Genomic DNA, 10130 nt, shown 5'->3' on the forward strand with positions numbered 1-10130 from the left:
GTCCTTGCCGGGAAGTGACATTTAGATGCAGCAAGCCTACGACATATTATTAGGATTAACATCATCATGTTTATCAGATCTTGTTGATATACGCTGCTTTGCCAGGTGATTACTATCAATCAATGCCACCAACTATCCTTAACAATTCTCCCTTGCATTAGAATGATCTCTGTTGAGATTGGGGAGGTGAACTCTCCTCCTCTCCTTAAATCCAGGCTGAAAACATTATTTATTTTCCCTAATGTGGTGAGCCTCAGCTTTCCACAGTAACTGCAAGTGACTCAGTACCTCATAGTTAGCATTAGGTCAGGTTCCTGCTGATTGGAATTGATTTTGCCTTCCCCGCTCTCCAGTGTCTGTGTGTTTCTGTTGATTAAAATTTATACATGTATTTGAGTGTGAATGAGAGTAAATCATAAGGTTAAATGTGCATTCTGTGTGTGTGGCTGTCTCCAAACTCACCATGTATTAATTATGTTGCAGTGCTATTAAGTTGGCCAGCGTTGTTTGAAACAAGGCATGATTAAAAATACATATTGTAATGATTGAGTAAACTGAGGTAATAAGCATTCAGGCTTACAATACACCTCACACCATTATGTGACTGTGTTCGAAGGGTATAAAATGTTAGGCTTGCTCTTGTGAGCTGTGAGCTGTGCATTGTATTAAAGTGCTGCAGTCTGACTGATAAGTTTACACCTTTTTGCATTTTACCCTTTGAATTTCACACTGTTGCAAAAATTGGGCCAAATCCATCCTAACTATAAGACAGATGAGCTTAAGGAGCTGTAGAAACATCTTTTCACACTGGTTTGCTCATTGATAGGCTTACAGTATGTTCTTCCTCTGACCTTCGTCCCTACACTGCACTGAAATGCAAAGTTGTCAATGGCAGAGTGGTCAGGAATGTTGAGTAGCAGAGGACTAGAGTTCAGACACAATACAATAGCCAGAGGTATGAGTGGGAGAAAGCGATACTATTGTCAGTACTTGTTAGTTAATGGTGTTAGAACAACAAGTATTTCTACTAATGGGCTGAAATGATCTTCGTTTCAAATATGTAGGAGAGAGTTGGTGACTCTGTACGAGCTGAATGGTAGGTGATATGCACATTTTCTATTTTTTAATAATCCAACATGTTATGCAAGTCTTATATAAATGTGAAAATACATCACTGGGTTTTCAGTCAACAGTCAGTGATGTGTTGTGAAATCTGTCTGTAGCCTGCTATGAGTGTGCTATATTAAACCTGAGAATGTGGCAAGAAACTGCTGCTGTTCCGATTTGTCTCTGTGCATGTGTGCTGAAGAAAGGAGGAATTCTGGGCTAACTTAAAGCTGTATTTCTGTCTCCATATGCTCACCTGCACACCACTGATGAGAGTTGTCTTGTCAGTTGTCAGTTGTCTTATACCAGATCGTATTGCGTCTGCAGTAATGTCCGAAATTCACCATCCAATCGGAAAATAATTACAGGCCATTGAAACTTGGCACAGTTTAAAATGAAATTTCACTTCAGCGTATACAAAATAATGCCCTTGAGGAGCAATGCATGGGTGGCAGATCGAAGACTGCCTAAAAAACGAATCTAAACCATGTTAACTGACACATGACTGCTCACAGTGCAGTACTAACATACTAACATACTTTGCATTTAATATTAGCTGCTGCCTCTGCCTCCCAACCCCGTCAAACCTGCAGCATAAAAACTATCATGAAAAGAATTTTGATGGCGAATCATTCATCATGTCCAGACGCAAGGCTATTGTGCTGCAATCATGAATGTGTTTACCGTGGTCCATTTACAGTGGTGGTGAGTTAATGTCAATTGTATATCATGGGCTGTACCTGGAGGTTGTAAATGCATAGGCATGGGACTGTTCATTCTGGGCATAGTGGAGGACATCATAGCTGGTCTCAGCCATGCCATTTACAGTAATGTGCGGGGTTATTGTAAATAAATGACTGGCCTTAGGTGTGTGAAGCCATTTGGACATAAAGACATAGAGCACAGGTAGGAAACCACAAAAGCAATCTCATGAACAAGTGTTACATAGAGAGTATTTTTCTCCTTTTTCTTTTCTTGTTCCCTAACAAACACCTCGAGCATTTGATTGTAATGTTCTGGCCTAACAAACTTGAGATTGGGATTTATTTTCTTTTCCATTATCTGCCTCTTGATAACAAGGTAAATTATTTGGTGATTATGGTGGATGGGGAGGCACTGAGTCAATCAGTTTCCAAATGGAAACTGGATGGAACAAATACAAATTGAATATGGAAAATCTGTCTCCAGGGACCCAGCAGATAGATAGACGTCTGGTCAAATCTAATACTAAACAACTTTTGAATGATTCTCGCAGCCCGCCCGATGGATGGCATCAGCCTATTCAACTGACAGTATAAACAGAAAAGGTTTAAGTTATATCGAGACCCTGCGAACCAAAATAGCTGGGGGAGAATTTTCATTAAAGAGCAAGAGAAAATGAACCACTTTGCATGGACCCTGGCTATAGTCATGGTTGAAATTCCCTCACAAAGCTTTCATCACAATGCTTGACTGACTTTGATAAATTTCATTCTACATAGCTTCAACCCAGTGATGCTCCGGCACACTCACCCTATACACAGACACAAACACACACAAGAGTGTAGCATGCACGATCACGTAAACACACACGAGAGGGGAACAGAGAGAGAGACGCATGAATTTATTGCCTTTAGGAAGACAAAGAATGAATCCAGGTTTCCTTACTCACCATTTAATTGTCAGAGAAAACACACTTTCCTCTGGCTTTTTTACTGTCACCCCACCGGGCACCAGTGCTCCCTTGTTCATGATATTGTCTGTCATATCTTATACCTTTTTACCTTTTTCATATCCTGTAAGTCTCCTGGAGAACCGCACAGTGATATGATAAGTTTCCACTATTTGCGTGTTCTTGGCTGAAATCCTCTCCTTCACTCATTCTTCTCAACCATTCTGAAGAGCTCGCACGCCATAACTCACACAGCCACCCATGCTTTGCAGCCAAGCCCAGGAGCTTCCTCGGAGGAGATTAAAGAGGAAAATTCTGAATGCATGGAGAAGCATTTGCTCCTCTGAACACTCATCTTCACTGTCAAAGGAAAACACATGCGCAATAACATATGAAGGTAGAGGAAACTGTTCACGTGTGAATGCTAACAATGCAGATGTAGTGTTGTTTTCTGCCATAGTGATCACTGAGGCACTGCAGATTGCTGTTTTTCAAAAGAGAAAAATAATACAAAACTTTTTTCTATAAAACTCTGCTCCGTCCACTCCCCCATTATGAATACACATCTTCCCATCAGCTATCACTGTGGAGACACAGGCTTGCTAAATTAAATCCTGCCTGTTGAGAATAAAGCTATTTTTACCAGCATCATGAGACTGAGAGTCAATCCAAGCTGGAGCTGCCTATAAAGAGGAGAGGCAATCTTAGTTCTGAATGGGTCTGAACGCTCAATCAGCAATATACTGCACTCCAAAGGAAATAAGGCAACCACTTCAATCCTGACATTGATTTCTTTCTCTGTCCTCTCAAACGCTGTCTTCGCGATCACAGACAGTCACATAACTCCACATTACACTCACGGAAATGAGTGTCTGATGAAACACGCGGTGCTATCCGTGCACTTACATTTTTTTTTCTCATGAATTGCAGATTCTGAAGCATAGCTCAGGCTCTGTCTCAGCCTCAGCATGGTTATCAAAAGCTCTAATGACCGGGGACATTGAAACTGCAAACCAATGTAATATTGCATCAAACCACAAGAGGGGGAGGCACCACCTGTTTTATTCCCAGTAGCTGAACATCAGAGCAGGTTTAGATGACGGGCTCAATGCAAAAATGCACCACAAGAATGGCTTTGCGTGCTGTGTCGTCCTGTTTGAGAGGAAATTTGCAGCACGGATCAAAAGGGGATGCACTGGACAAATTAAATGCAGGGATACCTGAGAACAGAGACACAAATCAACACAGGCCTGAGCCAGCCTGCTTTGATAACAGCCATAAACCCCAGAGGCTGCCAGTGATGTGCTCCACTGGCTGCAATCTATTATATAAATATGCTAAAATTTTACATGCGTGTCTGCTATCTGCCCAAATCTCCATTTTGCACCAGTAATTTAGATTTGTATCATATGCTGGAGAATAAAAGGGAGGAGGAAGACGTGCAGTGTTATCACTTGACCAGTAGGTGGAAATACATGCATATTAAGTGGATGAGTCAGTGCCAAAGAGCTTTTACTGCAGTGCCAGGAAGAAGACCCTTTCAAGCAAATAGATACTTTTTCTTAGAAACAATATTGCTTATTGAAAACAGGAATTGATTTTAAAATGGCATAACATGTGGTATTGATACACAAAATACAGTATATTCACTATGCTACTAAAAACGCAACAATTCTCTTGAACATGACTCAGGGATTTTGCTGCATGTTTTGGGTATTTGTGTCATTATTTTGTGTATGAAAAGGTAGAAAATAAATCTGAACGTTTTACGAAAAAATCTTATTTCAAGGTAAGTGTTGGAGCTTTTGAACACATCACATGGTGCCCCTCCACAACTAGATTGACTTTGTTCAGTTGCCATGGAAATGTAAATGTAAAAACTTTCCATGATGTAAGCAGCTGTAAAAGCTCTCATTCGTGTTGACTTAAAAAGCGATCTGTATATACATTTATTTCAGCACAGAGAACAGAACAACACAAGAATACTTGAAAGGCAACCCTGAGCAGGAGCCCTTCACCTTCAAAATGATAAAACACCACGACTAATCTGATGGATTTTTGAACCACAGGACCATGCTGTAATTGTTATATCCAGTGGACATGATACCAGAGAAGAACTCGTTTGTTCCTGTCTGCTCTTACACCTGATATGCCCCAAATACCAAACATTTGGCCTGTGTCACACTTTGAGGTGGATGAATGCTGAACAGAACAAAGATTGTCACTTGTCAGGTACAAATCAAGTTATATATGTGGACTCTTTAGGCTTAGTGCTTGTCTGTATCTCCACAGTGGAATCATCGATGCTGTTTCTACTTCTGTAAAGTAAGGCAGCAGAGAGATGGTATCTTGTATCATACTGTTTGACATGTTCATTTCTTGTCCTAAGAACTGACAGGTAGGTTGGGCAGTTGCAGATGAACAAAACGTTATCCCTCGTCCATAACATGCAAGTGTGTCTATTAGCATGTGCAGTTAAAAACTAATCAGGGAAACCCGCTTGACCACCAGCTGCATCTGCATCAGCACCTATTCAAATTATTCATTAAATTTTATGGCTAGTGGGGCAAAAATTTGCACAACCGCTGGTTGATAGAACGACTGTGTTGGGGCCTATGTGTTACTCATAAATATCGCAATAAAATATAGATCAACAAATGGGTGGGGTGGGTGGGTGGGGGGCATGCCACAGAGTTATTTGCAGTGCAGACCCGCAGGCATGTGTGCTGCATACTGATAATGCTGAAACCCCACAGACACTGGATGAATCCTCAGATGCTACAGAGAGGTGAGAGCTCTCACTGTGGAGATGGTGAGCACTAATTCATAAAGCCCACTGGGCACAGCAGGATCAATACAGCATACAGATTTTTTTTTTTTTTTTTTTTTACATCTTCGAGGTGAAAATAAGCTGTTTGAGTTTTGTTTATTTCTGGAAATCTAACTGATGTGCACTTCTATTCTTTATACAACCATCAAAAGAGCAGCTAAGGATAAACTGCACGGAGGCATTTTATACGTTCGAATAAAATCACTTTGATGACTGTCAGGAAAAAAACGTTTGTTCGCTCCCTGAGGCCTGAGTAATAGAGTAATTATGCCATTAAAAACTCAAAATGACATAAAAAGAATAGGACTAGAAATCTGTCAGCTCCACAATGCTGCGTTTGGCACTCCGTGTGGTGAAACAGTAAAGGGCATGGCAGGGAGACGAATTGTGATTTTGTGCTTTGATTGTAGTTGAAAGGGAAATCTGTTTTAAAAATCTGTGACCAAGTGTTGCACATGCTACTCTCCTGTATAGGTCTAACTGTTTGATTTTCCACATCCAGAACGTTTAGCAAACATATTAATACTTGCAGTTTATGAAAATATGAGAGGGCAATCAGGCAGTGCCTTGTATATCAACAGACCTGCAGGAGCAAGGACATGAATAGGAGCCCAGACAGAAGGAATAAGAATAAAAAGGCCCGTTCAGAAGCTATGCTTTAACCAGAAATTTCAATCCATCAAATTTCTCCATCAGTGGGCTTATTGACACAAATGTCACTACAGTGCACTGTCAAAAAAAGAGTCAGGCAAGAGTAGAGCTATATCATTATTACAGTGATTATCTTTCTTGAACATAAGTTTGGCTGATTATCACTGGCTGTGATGTCAGAATGACTATGACCTATAGAAGCAGCTATGGCGCACGCTGACATACTGCCATCCCATACACAACACATGCCACGGGTGTGCACATGAATAAATATGCCTATTCAAACCTAATTACGGATAACAATGTTTACAGAGGCCTTAACAGTGCAGCGGTCAGTCATAATGATCATAAGTTGCTCAACAGGATAAACAAACCATGGGTTCCATGTTTGTGCATGTAGCAAAATGCTAATTTCATCGTGAATTTTCCCCCCTTTTGTGTGGTATTTTACTTTTCCAGGTGGTGAAGGGAGGAGAAGGACAGCACTGGGAGTGTCCTCATAGTCTATTGGATGTGTATTGGGTTGGACTTAGAAAAAAAAAAAAAAAAAACAGTAGAAAAAAGGTATTTATCAAATGTATTCCTCCGGTTTTTAACTCAAGAAAACCAAATTACTTCCACTTGACTCCAATCAACCATCTGAGTAAAATGATGAAATAACTGAAATAAAATTGGAAAACCAATAATGTACAGTGTATGTAATGTATCCTCTGTGTGACCTAATTTGTTCAGTTATCAGTTCTTAGTCGTCTTTGTTTTAGAAGCTGAACATTCCTTCGGGTTATTAGTTTGAAATCAGGCTGGAATTTCTTTGCTGTGAATGTCTAAAGTTGTTAGTCAACCTTGGGGTTCTTCCAGATATCAGCTTCATTTTTGGGCTGAACAAAAACAAGAGGAGGAAACTAAAAGCTTCTCCGGGTCAGAGTTAGAGTTAGGCGTAGCAGGGCAGGAAGCACCTACCAATAGCCTGTGTGAGAGGTGTTTAGGGAACATCTGTAAATTAGGGCTGTAGAAAATAAACTAGGTTGCAGTGTCATCCTGCTGTTAAATCACGTGTCATTCTGAGACGCAGTTACAAACACTGGATTTTGTCGGTTAATTTGGAGGATTGGTGATAAATGTGCCCTCTGATTTTAAAATGTAGCTTGGAGAAACAGACAATTCTTCAGTTCAGCTGCATGAAATCTTCTCAGTTGATTGTTATTTATATGTGACGTCTGCCACATTTGGCCTGCCTGCTCAAACCATAGTCTGTGCTATTTTTATCACTTAAGTCAGCAGAAAAACATGTATACAGACCCCCCCTCACTCTATAATTTTACATTTGTTTGTTTGACTTTTACATCGTACAGTTGACATACCAGTAAACAGTAAACATACCAAATATTCTTATGTCCGTAATGCCAGTAATGCACACTATAGATAAATTTATAATTCAATGTGCTTACAGCTGCTTACACACTGTGAATAGGCCTTCCCTTTCAGCTGATTAGCACTCCATACTATAACATGAAGATGGAGGGTACGTGTTCTGATTTGAGTGACGCACGTTATCAAAGCATGATTATGCATACCAGATCCACTGTGGCTCCTTGAGTGAATCTTAAGCACGCAGCTTAAGACCACACACATTTTTGTGCTTATCTGCGTATAAAACTGGTTCGTTATGACGTTGCATTCTTCTTGGTTTTCTAGTTTATGCAGCGGGTCCTGGAACAATTTTGTTGATAATAAAGAGCAGCATAATGGAGATGAGTTAGTACATGCTAATGTGTGAAGGCTGTGTGCTGTTCTTAGCCTTCCTGGGATGTGCCTGATTTATAATGCATCCGGTGTGTTCTAAGACTGCCAAAGGGCCCCCTTCTAGTTAACTGACTGCAAAATATATTGACTGAAGGGCATCAAGGAGGCGTCCCAATCACATTTCAACAGGCACACAGGAGCAGTGGTCCTACTCTGGTCTCCTTACATACTGCGATGCCTCAGCTCCTCAGACGCCCAATGAAAGACGTTCCCAACTCAACACGACCGCCAAGTAGACACCCACATCTCTGCAGATACCTTACCAATATACCTGTCAGTGTCTCGCTCCATCTTATCCTGGCCTGAGAACAAAACCCAAAACAGCTTGAAGTCGTTCACTTGGGGCTGAACCAGGTGAGTAACTGCTCAATGATAATTGGAGCACATCTTCCAGTCCCTGTTTATAAAAGAAATGGCTGAAACTTCACAGGAAAGGTCTGTGCACTCCATGAAACTGAAAAGGCATGTTTGTGAAGACAACCCAGCAATATCCACAGCTTTCTGTATCTCCCCTTGAACCTGATCCACAAAGGGCAAATAGTCAGAGTCGAACCGTGTGACTAGCATGTCAGTTACAAAATGCTTTACAACAACAAGAAAATATGGTAAGAGAGAGAGAGATACAAGTTCTACAATCATCAGAAAGCTAAAGAAAATGAATATGTTTGATGATTATTAATTGGTCTTATTTGGCGTCTTTGAGACTGTGCAGGAAGCCACGCAGAGTCAAAGAATGACAGCAGCTGGAGCCATGACCTTAAAGGAGCCAGAGGCTTGAATATTTGCGGCTCCACCCATCAAGAGACCATTTATTTGTTTGCATGTCAAGAGCGCCATTTAAAAATGAATCCAATAAGTGACTGGGAGCCAACGGGCCTTTTTCAAAGCGGACATTTTGACTTATCATAGGAAGAAAAGCACAGATGTAAATGATACAATTACTGATGGCTGAATTTCATTTGGCTGCTGCAGTTTCAGGCTGCTGGTATTGTTCATCTGGCTCACTGTCATCATGGCTTACAGTGATAGGACAGAGCCATTGTTAATGTTAATAGTATCACCTGTGCTTTTCCTATTATGACATGTGAAAAAGGTCTATAGTGTCAGATGCAACAGTGGCATCAAGCAAAAGCAGCGCAGAACAGCTAACACAGCTGACATTTTGACTTGTCCTCATGTCATCTGAGAAAAAGGCCTATTGTGAGAGTCTCCTGTTGCTCCAGACATGCCATTCCACACCTGCCCACCAGCTGTCACAAATGAGTTTCCTGCCTCCGCTCATCATCCGACCCTGCTGGTCCTTGTCAGTATTCAGTCCTGGTATTTAAAGAGAGCAGCTCTCCGCCTGTATGTGCCACATTGTTTTCTTTCTATTCTCTGTTTATGACACATGCTCAGACTTTCAAACGTTTTTTAACCCTCCATTTGGGTACCACACTCACCACTGCTATACTAGCAGTATGTACTGATTTGACCAAAATGTGGCATATAGCATGCAGTATGTCAAAAATACCCAAGATGTTTTACTGATTCTGCAAAAATCTCCTGCATGCATCCAACCAGTCTACCTTGCCTACTGTGTCCCACAATGCAAAGAGGTCACAACAACAAGTTGGGCCAACAACAAGAAGATTTTTACAATTTCCGTGTGCTATTTCATCACTAAATGTTCTTCTGATGATTTTCCATGCAAGAAGAAGAAATCAGCTGTGTAGATTTTGAATAATGGCAGTTTTTTGGCAGGGTTTTTGGAGAAGCTCCATAAATGCCTGCGGGGGTTAGCTCTCTGGCCAGGAGGCCAGTCACACAGACCACTGCAGCAAACATAGCATACTGCAGCAACAGTGGCAGGCGAAAGCTGTTATTCTGTCATTACGTTACATTTTTGATATATTTTTTCTATTCAATTATGCAGCTATTGCCAAGGAGGAAACGTTCACACTATGACAATATGGCCATTAAAGTGAACAAACATTCCATCAATCAACAAGTTTCACGAAAAGGCTCCCTGATGGACTGGAGCAATGATAGCAAGAATAACAAGGATAATGTTAAACTTCTAAAGCAAGAGAAACACCTGGAGAACTA

The sequence above is a fragment of the Chaetodon auriga genome, chromosome 9 (assembly GCF_051107435.1).
Source record: "Chaetodon auriga isolate fChaAug3 chromosome 9, fChaAug3.hap1, whole genome shotgun sequence".
NCBI classification, from domain to species: domain Eukaryota; kingdom Metazoa; phylum Chordata; class Actinopteri; order Chaetodontiformes; family Chaetodontidae; genus Chaetodon; species Chaetodon auriga.